Genomic DNA, 21,615 nt, shown 5'->3' with positions numbered 1-21,615 from the left:
TCCCCGTCTCTAATGGACTTGGGATGCTGTGGAATGTTCACGAGGCTATTTTACATTACATGTTTCTCCTGAGTAAGATTTCTAATCAATACAGTTTATTTTCCAATTGTTACATGGATGATTCCATATTTTTTTCTCCTTTCCTGCTCCTTATATGCAGGTACAGAAAATATGATCAAGTGTCCATTGGGAGTGAACAACTGGATAGCCAAATATTTCCCAAAACTCAATTATGACAAAACTAAAACATGAGCAGGAAGATAGCAACAGGGTGGAAGCAAGTCCCCCCACCAACTGCGATAACATAAAAAAGTAGTAGGAGACTAGTTTGAAGGCCAGCATACTAGAATGAATATAAGGCCTAAGAGGCTGCAATGGGCTAGCAGTAAAGATGTCCCTAGGGTGGGCTGTGTACTAGTAATCCTCTGGCCCCAGCAAGTCAGCAAATATTTGCACAAAAGACATAACAATTGTTAAAAGGAAAGATGTTGCAACTTACATGGAACTTGATGGAAAGAGCACCAGCTGCAGGAGGGAAGAGTTTGGAGAGCCCCAAGTCCGAGTCTGTTTGCACATGGCTGGAATTGCAGCACCCTTGTAAAATGTTTTCTTAGTAAAGATTTAAATTAGTTTTAGAAACATGAAGTCCTCTCCTGTTATTATGCAGCACATGGCAAATGAAACAGGATTGAACAGTCATAGATCTTCTTAAACATACAGATGTATATTTAGGAGAGAGAAAATATGAACATTCTCGGCTGGGGTTCTCTTTTTTAATAATTATTATATGATTACACAAAATATCCACAATACTGCAAAATGCTACATACTTGCATCTGTCTTAAGTCTGAATTACCGTACTTAGCTACTGTGTGATTAAGATCTCAGCCTGCTAAATTAACACAAGGGTTTTTCATATTTTTTTTTAAACAACAATAAAAATATCAAAATCAATACACCAATGTTTGTAAAAGCACTCTAGGAGCCCCAGAGAAACAAATGCTCTATAGAGCAGATGTAAAGTATTGTTATGAAAGAAAGGTGGCAAAGATATGCAAACAGATGTGCAGGAAAAGGTTCTGTATAAGATGAAATAGCAGCCTTAGTAAGATACACAAAAGTTACATGTGCATAGGGTGACCAGATGTCCCGATTTTATAGGGTACAGTCCCAATTTTGGGATCTTTTTCTTATATAGGCTCCTATTACCCCCCACACCCTCTGTCCCCATTTTTCATACTTGCTGTCTGGTCACCCTACGTGTGTAATGTACTGGCTTTTTCCTTAGAAGTTTCCTAGCTAATACTGACCTGGCCCAACATGGCTTATCCTGTGATATTTGACGAAGGCACAATCTTCAGTGGTATGGCTGCAGGGTTTTGTTGTATATGCATTCGGTATCTGCTGTATTCACTAAAGTTCCAGGGACTGAGAAAACAGCAGCAGGAATCAAACCCAGGCCTCACATATAACACTGCAGAACACCACAAAGGCCTTTAGTACATAAAGGATAAAATGTAGCCTCATTGAAGTCCATGGGAGGTTTACCATTGACTTGATAAGGCCAGCATTTCCCCTGAAATCTTTCAGTCTAATTTAAATGTATATACTATCATTAAGCAAAGCCAATACTACCAGCAATAAACCTAGAACTGGTGATGTCCTTATGCTGTCACCAGTGAGACAAAGTTCCTCCTCTACCTTGGTGGGTCCTGCGCTTATTGGCAGATTTTCTCACCTCAGTGATCTTCCCCACACTCTGGGTCAACCCCTCCTGTGTCTGATCAGGAATTGGGAGGTTTGGGGGGAACCCGGGCCTGCCCTCTACTCCGGGTTCCAGCCCAGGGCCCTGTGGATTGCAGCTGTCTATAGTACCTCCTGTAACAGCTGCATGACAGCTACAACTCCCTGGGCTACTTCACCAAGGCCTCCTCCAAACACCTTCTTTATCCTCACCACAGGACCTTCCTCCTGGTGTCTGACAACACTGGTACTCCTTAGTCCTCCAGCAGCGCACCCTCTCACTCTCAGATCCTTGCGCCTCTTGCTCCCAGCTCCTCACACGCACTTCCTCTCCTCTGGCTTCCCCCTGCCTGACTGGCGTGAGCTCCTTTTTAAACCCAGGTGCCCTGATTAGCCTGCCTTGATTGGCTGCAGGTGTTCTAATCAGCCTGACTGCCTTAATTGGTTCTAGCAAGTTCTTGATTACTCTAGTGCAGCCCCTGCTCTGGTCACTCAGGGAACAGAAAACTACTCATCCAGTGACCAGTATATTTGCCCTCTACCAGACTCCTGTACCCCACTGGCCTGGGTCTGTCACACCAGCCATGTACTGACCAGAACCAAACATTTTTAACTTTCAAGATTGGGCAAGGGTCTAATGTTGTTTTCATTGAAGTCAAGGAGAGTTTCGCTATTAAATTTACTGGGCAAAGGAACGGGCCTAAAAGAGACCTACACATTAAGGCTACTTGTTTTAAAACAGTTACTTCCTGCAAATTACTCTAACTCCCATAATTTATTCATTCCATGATTCATTTATAAATATACAATATAATTATCATACCACTGGCTTAAAAATGTTATAAACTGCTGCTCTTGCTGCCATGAGAATGTGGTCTTTCAAATCTCTGTGGGTATAAATATTCTGGGCATTCGCCCTGGTTCCTCTTTCTGAAGTTAAGGGGAAAGATGTATTTGTGCACAGTACGAACGCAATTTTTAAGTCTTTGTAACTTCAAACACATTTCTTTGAACATGGCAAAGGCATTAGACTGCATTTAAGACCAAATAAAGTACATGTCAAATTTGACATTGAAAAAAAAATTAATTTCCAAAGAAACCACGATCAAAACAAGGACCTGGTTCTGGTAATTCTTACATTGTTTTTACACTAGTATAATTCCATCGGCTTCCCTGAAGTTACTCCAGATTAACACCAGTGTCGGTGAGATAAGAATCAAGCCCAATTGTCTAAAACATTTTTAAACTGGAAAAATGCTTCTCCTGCCACATTCAGATAAAACAAAACTGGAAGGATGTTTTTAATGAGGCTTTGAAAGAATCCATTTCTCAGCAAAGAAAAAGCATGAGGAATTTTTGTTGCACACAAAAGGAGAGGAGGTTTGAAAGATATAAGTAACTGAAATTAGGGATCAAGTATCGGGGGTAGCCATGTTAGCCTGTATCCACAAAAACAATGAGGAATCTGGTGGCACCTTAAAAACTAAGATTTATTTGGGCATAAGCTTTCGTGGGTAAAAAAACCCCACTTCTTCAGGTGCATGAAGTGAAAATTACAATTTTACTCCATGCATCTGAAGAAGTGGTTTTTTTACCCACGAAAGCTTATGCCCAAATAAATCTGTTAGTTTTTAAGGTGCCACCGGATTCCTCGTTTTTTTGAAATTAGGGATGTCAATGAAAATGTCATCTTCATTTTAAGGATAGAGGCAATATATTATGTCCACCATCTCCACTGAATGTGTCTTACTCTATGTTTGTAAAGAGCCATGTAAAGGTATGATGCTAATAATAGTAATGATGTTCCTGATTGGGCCTCAGGGGGTCCTTGCTGCAAACAGATTTCTGCATCTTCCAAGTAGACAGGGAGTGTCAGCTACCACCAGGGCACTGTGCTCCCAACCTCCAGACTCATGGAAGGTTCTCCATGGGTTCAGTTGTCTGTATACAGAAAGGAATAGGACAGCCAAGGGAGTAGTAGTTGTCAGGCCAAGGCAGACACATTGTGTCTGCAGATCAGTGGTTCATAACTAAATAAATAAATAAATACCATCAGGGAACCTGGCTGTATTATCTTTTCTATGTAGCATCCCTACTCTGTGGGTCTCAGAGGCCACCACAATGCAATCTCAGTGGAGTCACACTGCCAAGGAAGGGGAGGTGTCAGAGGTCACAGCCAGTGCAGGGACAAGGGGCCTCTGCACAGAAAACCCTGGCCCGTGGAGCTAGAGATTCAGCAGGTTTGTGATGAGTCTGGTGGTCTACTCCATGGGGTGCAAACATTCTCCCTGATGAACACTCAAGAAGAAATTCTGCCAGAGGAACCTCAACAGCAGTTCTCAACCTGTTTCATACAAAGAGCTCACTCCCTGCTAGCCAGGAGCCTCCTCCCATTTAACTATATGGGAAGAGCAAGGTGGTTGTGACTCCTTGACAGGGGCGGCTCTAGGGATTTTGCCGCCCCAAGCAGGGCAGGCAGGCTGCCTCCGGCGGTTTGCCTGTGGATCACCCGCAGGCACGGGAGCCGAAACCATGGGACCAACGGACCCTCCGCAGGCAAGCCGCCGGAGGCAGCCTGCCTGCCGCCCTCACGGCGCCGGAAGAGCGCCCCCTGCGGCTTGCCGCCCCAAGCACGCGCTTGGCATGCTGGGGCCTGGAGCCACCCCTGCTCCTTGATCCCTGTTCTTGACCTGCTGCAAGTCGTGATCCCCCAGGATGAGAACTCATGCTCAAGGAAATTTCATCCATTGAGCCCATTTTTTCATGAGTTTTTCACCATGGGAGAGGTAAATCTGGGCCAACAAACAAACCAAGCTTCCAGTTAGATTTGTTTTTAATATAAAAGTAAATGTTTAACTTGAAGATGGAGCTTCAATAATGCATTGTTGTATAGCAGCATCATTTTTGAAGAGACTGGTGTAGGCATGGGACTGGATCAACGGGGAGGAGGCACATTGAAAGTGCAGGCAAAAGTCCAAGGAAAAATGTATTCTAATAAAATGGTTAACATGTTATGCAAACACTTACAAAACTATGCAGAGCCAGTATTATGTCAGCATCTTTGATACCAATTATTAATTCGAGACTATTCTATTTTGGCAGAAGGGATATCAAGAGAAGAATGTGTGCTGCATCAGCTCTAAGAACAGGCTTGTTTCCTTTTGGATGAATGCTGTTTTGAAGCTTCAAACTACTTTGATGAGCAAAGAGCAATGGGCCAAGAGGTGCATCTCAGACATGCCAAAATGTAAGGGAGGAGTTTTGAAGCAGTTTGGTATTTCCCAATTAGCTTCATCAAATGATACAGGTTGACTGACAGGAAATAACAGGGGAAATGGTTCCAATGAAAAGGTAAATTGGCATCTGGGTGCTCTCCAGGAAGCAATTCTCTCTCCAGATAAAAAATGTACTACTGTTGAGAAAGGACTTTCTGAGGTCAAGGACTAAATGGGAGGAGCAGAGGTCATCTCAGAGAGGCAGACCTCAATGGAGTTGAAAAATGAAGCAGATTCTGGATTACAACACTGAGAAGAAGGGATGGCCTTGTACTACGGTAGAGAATGCCTTTAAGAAATGTATCACTTGTGATACAGGAGGGCCAGGGAGCAGTGGTCGAGGGGAAATATATAAGCCCTAGGCTAATTAAGGTGTGGTTCCCTGTAGACTAGGGAGCGTTGCTACAGGTTAATTGGAGCACCTATAGTCAATTAAGCCCTATCAGAAACCTAATAAACCCCCCTGCTTCAGGCAGTCGGGGGGGAGGAGGAGGAGGAGAAGAAGAGAAAGAGAGGGCTGGAGCTGCATTGTAAGATTTGAAAGACCAGAGAACCAAAGTAAGGGAGACCCTGCCCCAGCAGGGGAGGGAGACTTCCTCCCCAAGCATCTAAGGACCAAAGGTTCCCCACCCAAGGGGAAGAGGATATGAACCCACAGGGGTTGAGAGGGGTTGGGGCTCAGAGTGAGGTGCAAACCCAGACCCTTTCCCCCATTTCCCTCCTCTACCACCTTCCCGGGCCACTAGTGGGGACCTCAGTGGCCCAAGAGCAGGGGCAAGAGATGGCATCTTAGCCCCCCTGCCAAGAAAAGCACAGGACCCACCATACTAACATCGACCATGTTGTCACACATTACATAGTCTATATGAATACCCTAGTGTCAGGGCCAGGCCATAGGCAGCCAGTGTGCCCTGGTCAGCTCTTCAGTTGCTATTGGGAGATGAGTCACATGATCAGGAGTGAGCCAGATCAGAATGCCAGGAAGTCAGGGTCAGGCATGAAGTTGCAGGCGGATAGAGTCAGAGTTGAGCCAGGTCAGGATATCAGGAAGCTGGAGTCAGGCACCAAGTTTTAAGCAGCAATCAAATAGGAAAGTCAAGGACAAACTGGGGTCACAAACCACAATCTACCACAAGCACAGTCTGGAGCAGAAATCAACCACAAATGGACTTGAATCCTCAATCTTCTGATCTAAAGTCAGATGTCTTATCCATTAGGCCATGTGAAATAGGCAGGCAGTCTGTTTCGTTGCTCAGACAGCTACGCTTGCTGGCTTCCGGATTTAAATATTGGTGTTGGCCAATCAGTGAGTTGTGAGGTGTGCTATGAGGCCCTGCTGGGTGATACTTCCTGATGAACCTTGCTTCACAGATGGATTGTAGTGGTGCAGCTACTTCAATAGCCTAGAGCCCCCATAGTCCCAGATTCTTACACCTACTAACACAGATTTTTTTTTTTGAGACAAAGATCAAGTAGATTCTGTCAGACTGATGTCTCTAAACAAACTGAAATTTGGGACTAGCAGCAGTCACCTGTTCAAGTGCAAACTGCCAGCACAAGATTTTTATAGCTAGCAAGGAAAACCACAAAGCATTTATACCAAGCATTACAGATTTTATTTTATCCAGATTGCATCAGTGTATTGAAGAGAAGAGGAGGAGCAGGTGACTACAAAAAGGAACATGAAATCTGACTTATGTTCTGTAAATGAGACTCTGATTTTGAAGATGTTTTTGTGCGCCCTTACTTTCCTTATAGAAACAGCTGTTTCTTGCATTGACGATTCCGAAAGAGAGATGAACTCAGACAATGCAGAATCAGATGGCTCAGAGATTCAGATTGCACCAACTTTAATATCTCATTTGGAATTTTTTATTTTATTTTATGCTTTTCACAGTTTTATAAAGATTTGTCTGGTACATACCTAAAAATTATATAAAACAAATTAATGAAAATAACTGATAAAAATGATACCAATATACTAATCATCAGATACAGGTAATAGTAATAAGATATTTAAGAAATCTTGAATATTCCTCTTGGAAAACATCCAAACCCAAGGATTTAATCAACTAAAAAAGTGTGCCTTCCAGCTGCTTGAATGGAAGTGTGCCTTTTATAAATTTTACTTGAGGGTTATGATAAGGTAGACAGTAGACATGCTTAATTATACTGATCCTATGCAGAGTTTGTATTTCTTCTCTACATTTACTGTTCTCATCATGAATTACTTTGGAAAGCAAGCAAAAATACCAACATGTGGGCTGCAAAGAGTTTATGCGAAGATGACTGAAGACATTCAACTAGAGCCAGCACAATTTTGTGGGAAGGAAGGCTGCTGGAAGCCCACTCCTCCCATGAAGAGCAAGTGTCCCAGACTAGCGCTACAGAGATCCATTAGGAAAAACGTCTCCCAGTTTGAGATGCTGAGGCCCTCGCAGAAAGAGCAGTTTTTCTGTCAAGTCTGTGCTTTAGACACTCCTGACCCCAGATAGAGACGACTTCTCTTTCAGGTCACAGAACCTTTACATAAAGCAGTTTCCCCATTTAATACCAAAGCCTCTTCTCCACAGATTCTGTCAGTCTAACCAGCGTGCCTAAATATTGACTACAAGAGCATTAATAAATGAGGCCATCAGAACATACTCTTGTTTGACCACTGGCCAATGGGTCATTTGTTTAGAAATGTAGTCACAAGACCAGCACCACAAACAAGAAAGGAAAGATGTCTGTGTTGAAATAGAATTTAACAACAAGATTAATATGTAAATCCCCACTTCTAAGAGGTATGTTGGAACAATAGTGCTCCAAAGGCAATAAAAAGTATTTAGTTTTTGGACATGGCTACTGGAGTACCCTCAGAATATATATTTAAGGGAAGTGTGGAGTTATCCAGTATTAGGTATTTAGAGGAATGAGGATTTGAAGGCTTTCTGCTAAGCTACTGTTTTCTGCCTTCTTCATTCTTGTGAAGATTTTCATGTCATAATCATCTTTTTTATATGTCACAGTGACATTTTCTGTGTTATGTTTTACTGCACAGTTTAAGAGATTGATGAATGGCAAACATCTTATAAATATTTTACTATATCCTGGGTGATTAGTTATAAGAGGCATTGAACATCTGGACCTCAATTTGATATGATAAAAAAAACCAAGTTAGGCAATTAGCTGATAAGCAATTAACAGGATTAACAACATATATAATTAGCTACAGTCAGATCAGGATGGCATGATCTTATGCACATAAGCGGATTATTTAGTTAAGTGATAGGCATTAAGTAGAGTTCACAGTATCAGAAGTGTGTATGTTTATTTGCAGCCACGTCTAAAAGAAGGGTTTCTTGAATATCCAATAAACATATTATAGTTATATGTGGGGCTGGTAGCACCACCTATTTTGAAGATTGCCCAACACTTCCTACTAGAAGACCCTATTTTCAGTTGCTTATAAAACTTTGCTAAACTGCAACCATTTGGGCTGAAATTGTCCATGCTGGGTGTCTGCCAGAGCCTGAATTTTGGAAAGTTTCAGCCAAACAGTTCAGTCACTTCCAAGAATGAGGCTAGGAAATGTTGATTTGGGGTTTGCAATGTTAAAAAAAAAAATCTGGTCACCTTGTCTTTAGAAAGCTGTAGTTCCCTCCCACTTTGGATCAGGACTTGAAATGATGGGGAAGGAGGGGTGGGAGGAGGAGGCTTGGCCTTTATGTCAGGGAAGTGCTTTGGCATCCCTGTGAAAATCCACCAAATTTGGCCAATTTATAAGCCTTTGCAAAATCTCACATTGTGTATATTCATTGAACAGAGTTTAGCAGCTAAAGTTACCAAAAATTTTGTCCTCACTGAGCATGCTCCATCCCCTCACAGCTCCTAGCACTGACCAGACTGTGCATACAGCATCCCCACAGAGAGATGCAGGGATGGCTCCAGGAACCAGCGCAGCAAGCGCATGCCTGGGGCAGCAAGCTGCAGGGGGCAGCCTGTCGGTCGCTGTGAGGGCGGCAGTCAGGCTGCCTTCTATGGCGTTTCTGCGTGAGGTTCGTGAGGTTCACCAGTCCCACAGTTTCAGCGCTAATTTGGTGGCGGGTACACTGAATCCACATGACCGGGGCGGACCTCCCACAGAAATGCCGCCGAATCCACGTGACAGGTGGACTTCCCACAGTGCTCCAAAGCTGCCAAAGGCTGCCTGACTGCCGTGCTTGGGGTGGCAAAAAACATAGAGCCGCCCCTGGAGAGATGGTACATAATCATAATCCGGGGCTACAGGGGCTCACTAAGACTTCTCCTGTAATTGCTGCACTGGGCATCAGAACTGAGTGCAGCTCTACCGTGCTCTTTACGCTCCCTCTCTGCTGGCACCCAGGCAGCACAGAGGAAGAAGTCATATGGCAAATGCAGAGAGGACAAAAGCCAGGCCAGGGAGAGGGAAAGGGTTAAATTGGGCAAGGAGACTGGAACTGGAGGGTATGGGTGAGAGCCAGAAGCTGTGACTGGGAGTTTGGGGGTGGGCTGTGACTAGGGGCTGAGCGGAAATTGGGACTGGCTGGGCAAGGAAACTGGAAGCTTAGTGTTGGAGTGGGAGGGAGAGGAAGGTGGAGCTGGTTGGGCAAGGAGGCTGGGACAAGGAACTGGGGAGAAGGTGGGGAGAGAGATTGAGATTGGATGAGGAAGCTGTGGAAGGAGCTTTCCTGTATACTGAATGAAGCAGGGGTCCTGTGGAAAAAATAGAATCATAGAACTGGAAGGGACCTCGAGAGGTCATCTAGTTCAATTCCCTGCACTCATGGCAGGACTAAGTATTATCTAGACAATTCCTGACAGGTGTTTGTCTAACCTGCTCTTAAAAAACTCCAGTGATGGAGATTCCACAACCTCCCTAGGCAATTTATTTCAGTGCTTAACCACCCTGACAGTTAGGAAGTTTTTTCCTAATGTCCAACCTAAACCTCCCTTGTGCAATTTAAGCCCATTGCTTCTTGTCCTATCCTCAGAGGTTAAGACCACCAATTTTTTCTCTCCTTCTGATAGCAACCTTGTACGTATTTCAAAATTGTTTTCATGTCCCCTCTCAGTCTTCTGTTCCCCAGAGTAAACAGTATAATAATACATATAATTATAGTATATGATCATGTAATTAAAGACTGTATAATAATACATAAATTCAAGGGAGCTGAATTAAGTTGACAATGCCCTGATCTTCAGAGGACTAATCACCCACAATTACAATTGGAGGTAGTGGGTCCTAAGCACCTCTGGTTATTAGGACCAAGGTTTTTTTAAAAGGGTGACTAAAGTTAGGGTCCCAAATCCATATTTATAATCCTATATAATGATTGGGGTTTGGGAGGGGAAGAGATTTTCAAAGGTATTTAAGTACCTAATTTCCATGGTCTTATGGAGTTAGATACCCAATTGCCATTTCTGCCTTCGGAATTCTTTGCCTTGGACTTTAACTTACGTCACCCACATTTGAAAACACTGGCCGCAGTTTTTTAATATAAAAAAAGGAAAATGGAACTAGCACATTTATATTAACTGACTTCAAAGGATGAATATGAGTTGAGAATCAAAAACCAGATAAAGGTTTGGGAGAGAAAAAGTCACCAGCCAGAAGGGAATGGGGAGTCCTAAGCAGAGGCGGCTCTAGGCATTTTGCCGCCCCAAGCACGGCAGGCAAACTGCCTTCGGCAGCAGCCTGCGGGAGGTCCCCAGTCCCACGGATTCGGCGGCAGCCTGCGGGAGGCCCGCCGAAGCCACGGGACCAGCGGACCCTCCGCAGGCATGCCGCCAAAGGCAACCTGCCTGCCGCCCTCGCAGAGCGCCCCCCGCGGCTTGCCGCCCCAAGCACGCGCTTGGTGTGCTGGTGCCTGGAGCCGCCCCTGGTCCTAAGGTATCCTCTGCATGCTGAGAAATGGGAGACATGCCTTGACCTAGTGAGAAAATTTCTGTAAGTTTCATTAACTTTCTGAAATTTGACTCTCTATGTGTTGGGTGATAGCCAGCACAGTACTTTGAGAGGAAGTGTCAAGACGAAGGTGAAATTTAAATCATTTATATCTTTGCTATATTTACTCATGAAATGAGTGAACTTCTTTGTTATATGCATTATGGTCTTGAATAAAACCCACTCAAGTCAATGTTGATTTCACTGGGCTTTGGATCAGGCCCTATGGGTACAAATAAAATCATATGCAACTGACTAAAAGAAATTACTGCCATCTGTAGATATTTTGTATTCTTCAGTCAATTACTGGAGACTTTTTCTCCATGACAGTGCAGTTTACCTATTCCTTTTCCAAAAAGTACAAAGAGGAGAATGTGTCTTACACCACTTACTGGTCTTCGAGCATTTTAGACTATAATAAAGCATATGAAAGGCATGCAGTCCTACATTTGTTCTTTTGTTCCTGATCTCCAAATTATAGTTTTCTGGCTTGTTGAGAGGTCTGGTTGAATATAAACTTCAAATATCCATTATGACAATTTTTTAATCACTGATTATAATCTTATTAATGCCAGATTTTCTGCAGTGAAGAAAATCACCTCTTATTAGAGAGACAGTTTGCAATTTCATAATAATTGTGGTATTTCTAAGCACTTATTTTAAAAGGACAAAGCAATTCTTATTTTAAAAGGTCAGCAGTAAACCACTGCATAGAACAATGCTCTAAACTCTTCAGAATACAGGCCTCTCTCTAGATTAGGTAAGGCAATATGAACATGAACAACTAGTTTTCTGAAAAGGGCAAAGAGTCCTGTGGCACCTTACAGATTAACAGAAGTATTGGAGCATAAGCTTTCGTGGGTGAATACCCACTTCGTCAGACGCAGGAGAGTTTTATGATCCACTACCACTTATGTACAGAAAAGTATACTGCAGTATATGGACCTGTATGCAGTATTTGAAATGGATTGTTTGGAAACAGCTTCTCACCCTAATTCATGTCTAAGTAGTTCTCCCAAGTAGACAAGGGTTTGTTGGTGTTCATTTTTCCTTATGACTTTATAAAGCTTCTGTATTTTACATAGTACAATGGGCAAATTCTCCATCTGAAAAAAGACCAGGTAATAAAGGAATTAAATATATAATTCCTCTCCAAAGTGGAGGTTGCACCAGGTCAAGAGAATTTACTGCTAGAGAGTCAACTGAAGTCAATGGGAGTCTTTCCACTGACTTCAAATGGGGCCTTGGATGAAGCCTACAGTCAGAATGGTATCATAAAGATGCCTATACCTGGCCTTTCCCACCCTCAAAAAAAAAGCTGTGATTTTGCTGCCAGAACTAGTCCCTCACCCTTCATGTATACCTCGTCCTTTGATTAGCCAACCAATCCTGACTTCTCTTTCACTACTCCTGTCCTATTGACTGATTCTCCTCTCTCAATCTGTAAGTATAGGAATTTTTAAAAAAGAAGATGCATACTTAACATGCATAAGATGTACGCATGCAACTCACATTGATTTTCATGGGAGTTGTGCACAGAGATCTGAAGGCCCTAATTGTTTTAAAGGGACATTAAAATAACTTTCACCTTTTACTTTTCATAGCTTTGTTTCAGAAAGATGAATCAGCATAGGGACAAAATCTGGGTACTGGCATAAAAATGAGATCATAAAAGCTACACCACCCATAACCAAACCAACAAAGTTAGAACCCCTCCCAAAATGGAGCCATCATTTCATTCACATAAACCTAGTTCTCAGCATATTACTACTACTATTATTTCTTAGGCATTGACAAAGTACTTGGTGCTGTACACAATAAAGATCTCAATCTAGAAGACAGATGTATAAAGAGAATGCACCCAGGAAGATTCAAAAGAAGGTGATGCCTTTGATAATTTCTTCTCTTCATCTTAATGTTAGCCAGTAGCTGAAATATTTTGGAGGTGAAAGGGTTCATAAGGGTAATTTCCTTTCTACAACACTAACATATTTCTTGTTACAGAGAAAAAGAATGGCAAAGCCTTACAACACAATTATGTTGTGACACCTTGTTTTATTTTTTAAAATTAGCTGCTAGATAACTGCACAGGGACACACTAGATCCAGCCCAAAAGTTACTATCAACAAATTAAAGTGAAAATGTTGTCAGTGCACATACAGGCGGTGAAAGGAAATGCTGCAAAAAGGCAACACAAAGCACCAAATGAGTTGGAAATGGCCGGTGAAAGACAGAGGACATGCAGTGTAGCTGTTTCATGCTCTGGTTATTTTTTGTGAGGTTGCTTTATTGATAATTAACTAATCTTTCCTTTTCTGAAAATAATTTCTGCTTCAGGGCTGTATTATCTTTCTAATTTTTCATCCAAAAAAGTCACATAAAGGAGCACAATTTACAATATAAAAATCATAACAGCTAAAAAACTGAATCGTGTTCACAGAGTAGAAATAAAAATTAACAAGTCTTAATATAAAATCAAGCTCTGGTGTCCCTCCTCTTCCCCCTCACATGTTCCATCACCAAAACAAAAAACAAAGAATGAAAGAAACTGATAAAATGCAACTGTTGAGTAAGTAGTGTATTGGCCAAAATTCAAGCTGGGTAATTAATTACATTCTGCCTCTCCAAATTCCCACAGTAGATTGACTTAGAGAAATAACTCTTTTGCTTCCCCTCCTATAAAAGACCTGCTGTGTAATGTTTCTATGGCAAATGGATACTGTGTTCCACCTCAGAGAAAGCTGGCAGCTTTATTGGAGAGAAGTTAGAGACATTTATAATATTTGGATAGAGAAGACAGCTGAAGATACAAAAGAGCCAGGAGCATATTACAATAAGTTTGAAGAGTATGTCAACCTAAGTTACCCAATGTTTGCTTGCTACAATTTCTATAAACAGAATATGAAGCATAAGTGAACCCAGAGGACATTCCGCAATATAGCTATAGTGTCTCTCTGAGGATCGTGACATGAATGGAACAGGAGAGTGCTCGGGACAAATTCAGAAAGTCTGGGAAAAGCTGATAAATTAGGAAGCGAAGTTAAATTTAAATAAAAATTAGACCTTGCTAAAACACATGAAATAGCATCAGCCCCGCTACGTTCATGTCTAAAGAGGGAGCAGTGAATAGAGTGCCAAAGCCTCACCATGCTTTCAGGAACCCCTAAAGCAAAACAGTATCTCAAGCCGCAAGCTAGTAGGCTACAAAGGAATGGATAACTATTGTGTTACTTGTGCTAGCTGTGTTAATAAATCATTTGAGAGATGGGAGTTATAATCAATTGGTTATGAAGCCAATGGTTGAACAATGTGGCCTGAAGTTAAATAGCACTATTCTGAAATATTTATTTAGAGCAAATGTCAAGTTTATGTAAATAGTAGACTTGATAAACTCTCTTTGGTTCTGTGTGTGATATTACTGCAAATCATGCAGACGGCCTTGCTAGTTCCGTTAGCTCTTGAAAAAATTGCTCATATTTAGCCGTGGTGGAGTTCTTTTTGGATGTTGAAGATATCATCAGTAAAACCTCTTTTTTTCCTTTTCTCCATCTGTTTTGTCTTAGATTCTCTCTCACTGATTTACTACTTATGTGTAGCTGATGCCCACAGGTTATACCCATGCAAGCAAAGAAAACATTATACGGTGACAACATATTTCAATTTTGTATTTTAAAACTTCCTCAAGTCCGAAATCAAAACCAGCGATAGTTCAGATTCAAGTCCCATTTATCTAACTCTCCTTCCCCACACAATTTTGGGGGATTTGATCAATTATTCCAGTTTTGGCCCATCTTTCATTATGTTCCAAAATATTTTTCATCTGGCTGGGATAAAATGTTCACAGTTCTATATGAACAAAGCAGTGGGCACCACAAAGATAACAATATTTACCCATCTAACTCACTACTACAGACAAGTTTTAACATATTTCCTTTTGTTGTTGGCAATTATTGCAACACCTGCATGCATATGAGCACAGGTTTTCCCTGGCCCACCTAGCCCTGATTAGCTTTGCAGGCCAAGTTCTATATGCCCATCCTCCTAGCACAGACTCAGAAATATAGATCAAGTGGTGTGATTAGCACCATGCAACTTTCCAAGAGAAACTGATCTTGATCTAAGTTTCTCCCCAATGGAAATGTAAAGGCACCACTGAAATATTGAATCAGGTAATTTTTGGAAACTCATGGTCAGGATTTTTTGTTGTTGTTAAGAATTATATTCATACACTATTTTAAAATGACTTTTCCTTTTACCCAACAGACTAAACTGGTACTAAATTAATATTTAAGCATAATGTAAGCTATGCATAGTAACGAATCCTTGCAGCAGTCAGGATGTTGGATCCCCAGTTTCCTTGTTATTGGGGCAGGAGTAATAAAGTGTTGTTACCCTTGTTGCGTGAACCAAGGGCAGAACTGTACCTGGCATACCCTGATAGAGGGACTCACCTCAACTGAATGGCACTTTCTAGGCAGGGGACATGGGTTCCAAAGCCAAATGAGTTGAGAGAGGGTGGGGATAGGTACTTGTACCCAGTGGTGAGGGCCCTGGCTAAGGGTCCTAGACATCATTTGATCCTTTCTCTCTCCATGGTATAATAAAAGAGCTAATTTAGACTCAAGTTAGAGTCTTGTTACACACTGCAGAGCTGAAATCATGGATATCTAAGTATTAGACCTACTTTGGGACAGTGTCTCTATTGCAAGAGATTTCCCAGTGTGCACCAGCAGTGAGGCTCCCCTACTAACAGCTGAAATCATTGAGAGCTGTGTTAAGTGAGGGGCCCTGAAGAAATCTTGGCGCAGCCAGCAGGGCAGCTGGTGGAGAGGTGCAGCCAGCAGGCCGCCAACCCCCTACACATTCAAGAATTTGCTTGCTGCCTGCGTTGCAGGTATCTGAAGAAAAAATAATTTCGGATATAATAGATCTTTTCAAGGGAAATTAAAATTTTATCAGCATATTGATCCTGAAGATATAGGCCCCCGGCCAACATTTCCTAACATGGGGATCTATAGGTAGGCATCTAAATCAATATTTTGCCACCTAACGCAAACTGGCTTAATTTTCAGAAGTACTGATCACATACAAAGCCCTCTGAAGTGAATGAGAGCAGAGGGTCTCAGCACCTTTCAGAAGTGCTGATCACATACAAAGCCCTCTGAAGTGAATGAGAGCAGAGGGTCTCAGGCCACTCTGATATAGATACTTAAAATACAGATTCAGGTTCCAACATCTAGGTATCAAGGGTAGAAAATTTTGGCTGTAATATCTAGTTCTTCCCACTGTTGGAAGTAATATTCTAAATGCCACAGGCATTCAAGGAACAGAGTGTATCCTCATTTTGTATGCTGAGCTCTTTTGCATTGTTTGAAGACTCCATGACAACTAATAAATGCAATATAAATCACTCCCTGTAAGGTGTCTCAATTCACTTTGGTAATGGTAATCATGGAGAGTGTGACCCTAGGCTTGAATGTCCACAATTTTTTCTATAGCTCATGCATTGTTGAAAATATTCAAGCCTAGGGGGCATATTCTCCAAGGCCTGGTCTACACTAGGACTTTAATTCGAATTTAGCAGCGTTAATTCGAACTAACCGCTCAACCGTCCACACCAGGAAGCCATTTAATTCGAACTAGAGGGCTCGTTAGTTCGAATTTGGTACTCCACCCCGGAAGGTGGAGTAATGCTAAATTCGACATGGCTAGCTCGAATTAGGCTAGGTGTGGATGCAAATCGAACTTAGTAGCTCCGGGAGCTATCCCACAGTGCACCACTCTGTTGACGCTCTGGACAGAGTCCGAGCTTGGATTCTCTGACCAGCCACACAGGAAATGACCCGGGAAAATTTGAATTCATTTTCCTGTCTGGGCACTTTGAATCTGACGTCCTGGCTGGACATCGGGGCGAGCTCCGCAGCACCTGCAACGATGCAGAGCTCTCCAGCAGAGGAGTTCATGTTATCTGTGAATAGAAAGAGGGACCCAGCATAGACTGACTGGGAACTCTTCGATCTGATCGGTGTGTGGGGCGAGGAGTCTGTGCTTTCGGAGCTGCGCTCCAAAACAGGGAATGCGAAGACCTACGAGAAGGTCTCCAAAGCCATGAGAGACAGAGGATACAGGCGGGATGCAACACAGCGCCGCGTGAAAATCAAGGACCCCAGACAAGGCTACCAAAAAATCAAAGCGGCAAACGGACGCTACGGTGCCACCACTGCCCCACCAGTGACCGTGGACTCTGACGATGGGACAGTGTCGACGGCCAGTTCCTCGGTGATGTTCGCGGACAGGGAAGATGAGGAAGGGTTTGTGGAGGACGAGGCAGGGGAGAGCGTTTACAACGCTGGTTTCCCCAACAGCCAGGATCTATTCATCACCGTCACGGAGATCCCCCAACAACCCTCCCCGGCCATTAACCCGGACCCTGAATCAGGGGAAGGAGCAGTCGGTAAGTGCTTTAACCATGTTAACTTTTATTCTTAATATAACAGGAATCTTAACTGTGTGAAAAGGAGGTCTGTCTAGATATGGGGATAGAACAGAAATCATCCTTGGAGATCTCCACGAAGCTCTCCTTGCGTTAATCGAAAAGCATCAGCAGGAGGTTCCTGAGGAGAGCTGCCTTATTGGGTGCTCCGTGTAGCACAGTTTTCCGCGCAAGGCTTTCATGAGGTACTCAGGGAGCACTGCCTCCCCGAGCACGGCTGTATCGGGCCCTGGTTCGTGCTAGCTTTCACGCAGCATGCACTCTCTATCTCCTTCAGTGACCCTCCTCAGGGTGATCTCGCTCGGAGACTCCTGCATCTAATTAGGGTAATTACTGTAATTTTACGCCTGGTCCAAAGTATTTTTAAAAAATCTACGGACAGACGGCATAGCACAGACTCAGCACGCAGCTGCGTGACGAGCATAACGGAAAGCCAAAGAATATAATGGACGCTCATGGAGGGAGGGGGGAATGAGGACGCAAGGTATCCCACAGTTCCTGCTGTCTCCGAAAAGTATTTGCATTCCTGGATGAGCTCCAAATGCTTCTAGGGTCAAACACAGTGTCTGCGGTGGGTCAGGGCATAGTTCGGCAATTTGCGGACACACCCCACCCACCACCAGAAGTGAAAACAATCCTCTGTTGACTCTTTTACATGTCACCCTATCTTTACTGAATGCTGCAGATAGACGCGATGGTGCAGCACTCAACACCAACATCCTTGCTCCCCCCACGCTATGGATGGCTGATGGTACAAAACGATGGAAATCCGTCCTCATCATCAGCCTATTGGCACATGGGGCAGTGCAAAAGGGCTGGTAACCATGCCGACTAGCATCAGTAAGGTCGATCAAGGGCGCCTGTCCCTAATTTTTCATGGCAGATGGTGCAATATGGCTGGTAACCGTCCTCATCATTGCAACAGGGGGCTGAGCTCCATCAGCCCCCACCCTTCATTGTAAATAAAAGATTCGATGCCCCTGGACTAGCAGAGGGATGATGGGCTCCTTCATCCACACTCCTTAATGTCCTGCCTGGACTATCATTGCAGCTGGAGGCTTCCTTCCAGTCATTTCTCACAAACAAGTCACTGTGTCTTATTCCTGCATTCTTTATTACTTCATCACACAAGTGGGGGGACAATGGTATGGTAGCCCAGGAAGGCTGGGGTAAGAACGGAATGAACAGGTGGTGTTGTTGCAGGAGCACCCCCTGTGAATAGCATACAGCTCATAATTTATGCAGGATCGGACACAGAGCAGCTGTGCTCTCTGGTTCTATGATACAGTGGTTCTCTAGTACACTTGCCCATAATCTAGGCAGGACTGATTCTATTTTTAGATACCAAAAAGGAGGGATTGACTCAGGGAGTTATTCCCAATTTTTGCTTTTGCGCCCCTGGCTGCTCGGCCAGGGGCACTTATGACAGCCCCAAATGGGGCAGTGCAAAAGGACAGGTAACCATGCTCATCTTATTACCATCTTATTACCAATTTATGGTATGGTTGATGGTACAATATGGCTGGTAACCATCTCTGCTGTCATGCAAAAGCAAAAGCATGCTGCTGTGTAGCGCTGCTGGCCCGCCTCTGTCAGCGGCATCTAGTACACATACGGTGACATACACAAAAGGCAAAACAGTGTCCATGGTTGCCACGCTATGGCGTATGCCAGGGCAATTCTGGGAAAACGGGCTTGAAATGATTGTCTGCCGTTGCTTTCCCGGAGGAAGGAATGACTGGCGACATTTACCCAGAATCCACCGCGAAAATGATTTCTGCCCCAGCAGGCACAGGGGTCTCAACCCAGAATTCACAGAGACAGCCTAGACTCAGTTAATTGTTCGCAAAAATGTATCTTTGCAAGGAATTCACTCCCTGTTTCCCATCTCACAGCTTCCACTGTCTCCAGACCTGCCACAGCATCCCCCTCACAGAGGCTGGCGAAGATTAGGCGGCGAAAGAAAAAGACAAGGGACAAGATGTTCGAGGAACGTATGGGCTGCTACCTAGCAGAGGCGGACCAGCAGAGCCAGTGGAGGGAGACCGTCTCTCTGGGCCAGCGCTCACACAGCGAACGGGAGGAGAGGTGGCGTGAGGAAGACAAGCAGGCGACTGAAACAATGCTTGGACTAGTGAGGGAGCAAACGGACACGCTCAGGCGCCTTGTGGATGTTCTGCAGGACCGCAGGAGGACAGAGCCCCCCTGCAGTGTATCTGCAACCGCCCTCCCCCGCCACAAAGTCCCATACCCCCCTCACCGAAAATAATCAGGAGGAGGGGCGGCCGGGGACGTGAATACTGTCACTGCACCACAGCACAGTGCTCAAGTACCCAAAAGCTCTCATACCGTACATTTGCCGAAGTCCTTCACTTCCAGACTCACAGTCCCATCCCCTGTCTACTTAATTAATAAAAATGATTTGCTGTTAATTACTGTTTCCGTTATGTTTTTTCAAAGAAGACTGTGTTCGAATGGGGGGCGTGGGGAAGGGGGTGGTTAATTGCATAAGACAGTCACCTTTCCCAGGGTACAGACACGGGGGCAGGATCAGCAGCGGGTCACACACACGGTGCAGTCAGTAGGCAACCTGGTCGGTTTTTGGAGGTGGTTTCCAGGATCTGTGTGGGCGGGGGAGATGTGACTTTGCAGCGGGGGAGGGCGGTTACAGATCGTATACAGCGGTCCTTGTCCTGGACCGCTGAGTCACGCAGCTGAGGAATCTGTATCCGTCCTCCTCCACCACAAGGTCACATATCCGCCCGCACACAGAATTCCATAAAGAGGGATGGCAGGCTCCGTTGAAAGAAGCCTTCCGGCACTGCGGACCGCTCTAGGAGCAGGAGCCTGTCATTCCTTGAGTTTAGAGGCGGTCTTTACATCACCGCACACCCTACCCAGCACAGCCTGCGTCCCAGTTTCAACCCTTTCACGAAAAGTCATGAATAAAAAAACCTTTGTTAAGTAATAATGGGACATGTATTTTATTTTTACACGTGTGCTGGAAGTGGGGGTAACGGGGTGAACGGGGTATGTAACCGAAGAGGAGAGTCAACAGTCAGTGGGTAAAGAAACAGGGGCAGGTTCAGCTTCTCTGTAAAGAAACTGAACAGTCACAGGTCACGCTGCTCGCTGGTATTTGAAGAGTTCCTTGTCGCTGTCCCAGGCGCCTGTATAGGGCTTCATGAGCAAGTGCATTAGCGGGCAGGCTAGGTCCCCGAGGATGACTAAAGGCATCTGCACATCCACAACAGTTATTTCGTGGTCCGGGAAGAAACTACCTTCCTGCAGGCGTCTGAGCAGGCCACAGTTCCTGAAAACACACGCATCATGAACCTTGCCCGGCCACCCGACGCTGATGTTTGTAAAACGTCCCCTATGGTCCCCCAGTGCTTGCAGCACCATTGAAAAGTAGCCCAATTTCTCAGCAGCTGACTGTGGAAGACGTGGACGATAAAGTGCGAGGAGGAGAAAACGGCGATGATCGCAGCGGGCTCCGTGCTTGCAGTGCTGTGGCGTCCGCGCTGTCACTGACCAGAAAAGTGCACGAACAGATTGCCCGCAGGCGCTTTCACGGAGGGAGGGAGGTTGTGATTGACGGTTCAATGACGACACTTACCCAAAACCACCCTCGACACATTTCTCCCCCCAGCAGGCATTGGGGGCTCTACCCAGCATTCCAATGGGCAGCGGGGACTGCGGGAACTGTGGGATAGCTTCCCACAGTGCACCGCTTCCAAAGTCGACGCTGGCCCCGTGAATGTGGACTCAGAAATTCGAATTAGTGTATTTAGTATGGATACACAAATTCGACTTCATAAGGTCGAATCCACAAATTCGAACTAACTTGATTCGAAATAGTCTTGTAGTGTAGACAAGGCCCAAGATTACCATAATCAAAGACCAGTATGGGTATCTTCCTGTCTTTTATATAAACGGTTTATTGTACTGAAGTAATTATATTTTATTTTTAGATTGCTACCTACCAATCACTGCTGTAAAAGCATAAGTCCCCCCTGGCCCACCCCTTCAAAACTATAGGTTGCATCCATACATCCCTGTCTCCAGCCTTGAAAAGCAAGTAAGAGGGCTTGATTTTCCAGGTGTGCAAACATGCCTACTAAAATGCATGTGTGTTTTGTTTCCTAAAAATA

Source organism: Mauremys mutica, chromosome 2, assembly GCF_020497125.1.
Source record: "Mauremys mutica isolate MM-2020 ecotype Southern chromosome 2, ASM2049712v1, whole genome shotgun sequence".
NCBI lineage: Eukaryota > Metazoa > Chordata > Testudines > Geoemydidae > Mauremys > Mauremys mutica.
This window is presented reverse-complemented; position numbering follows the sequence as displayed.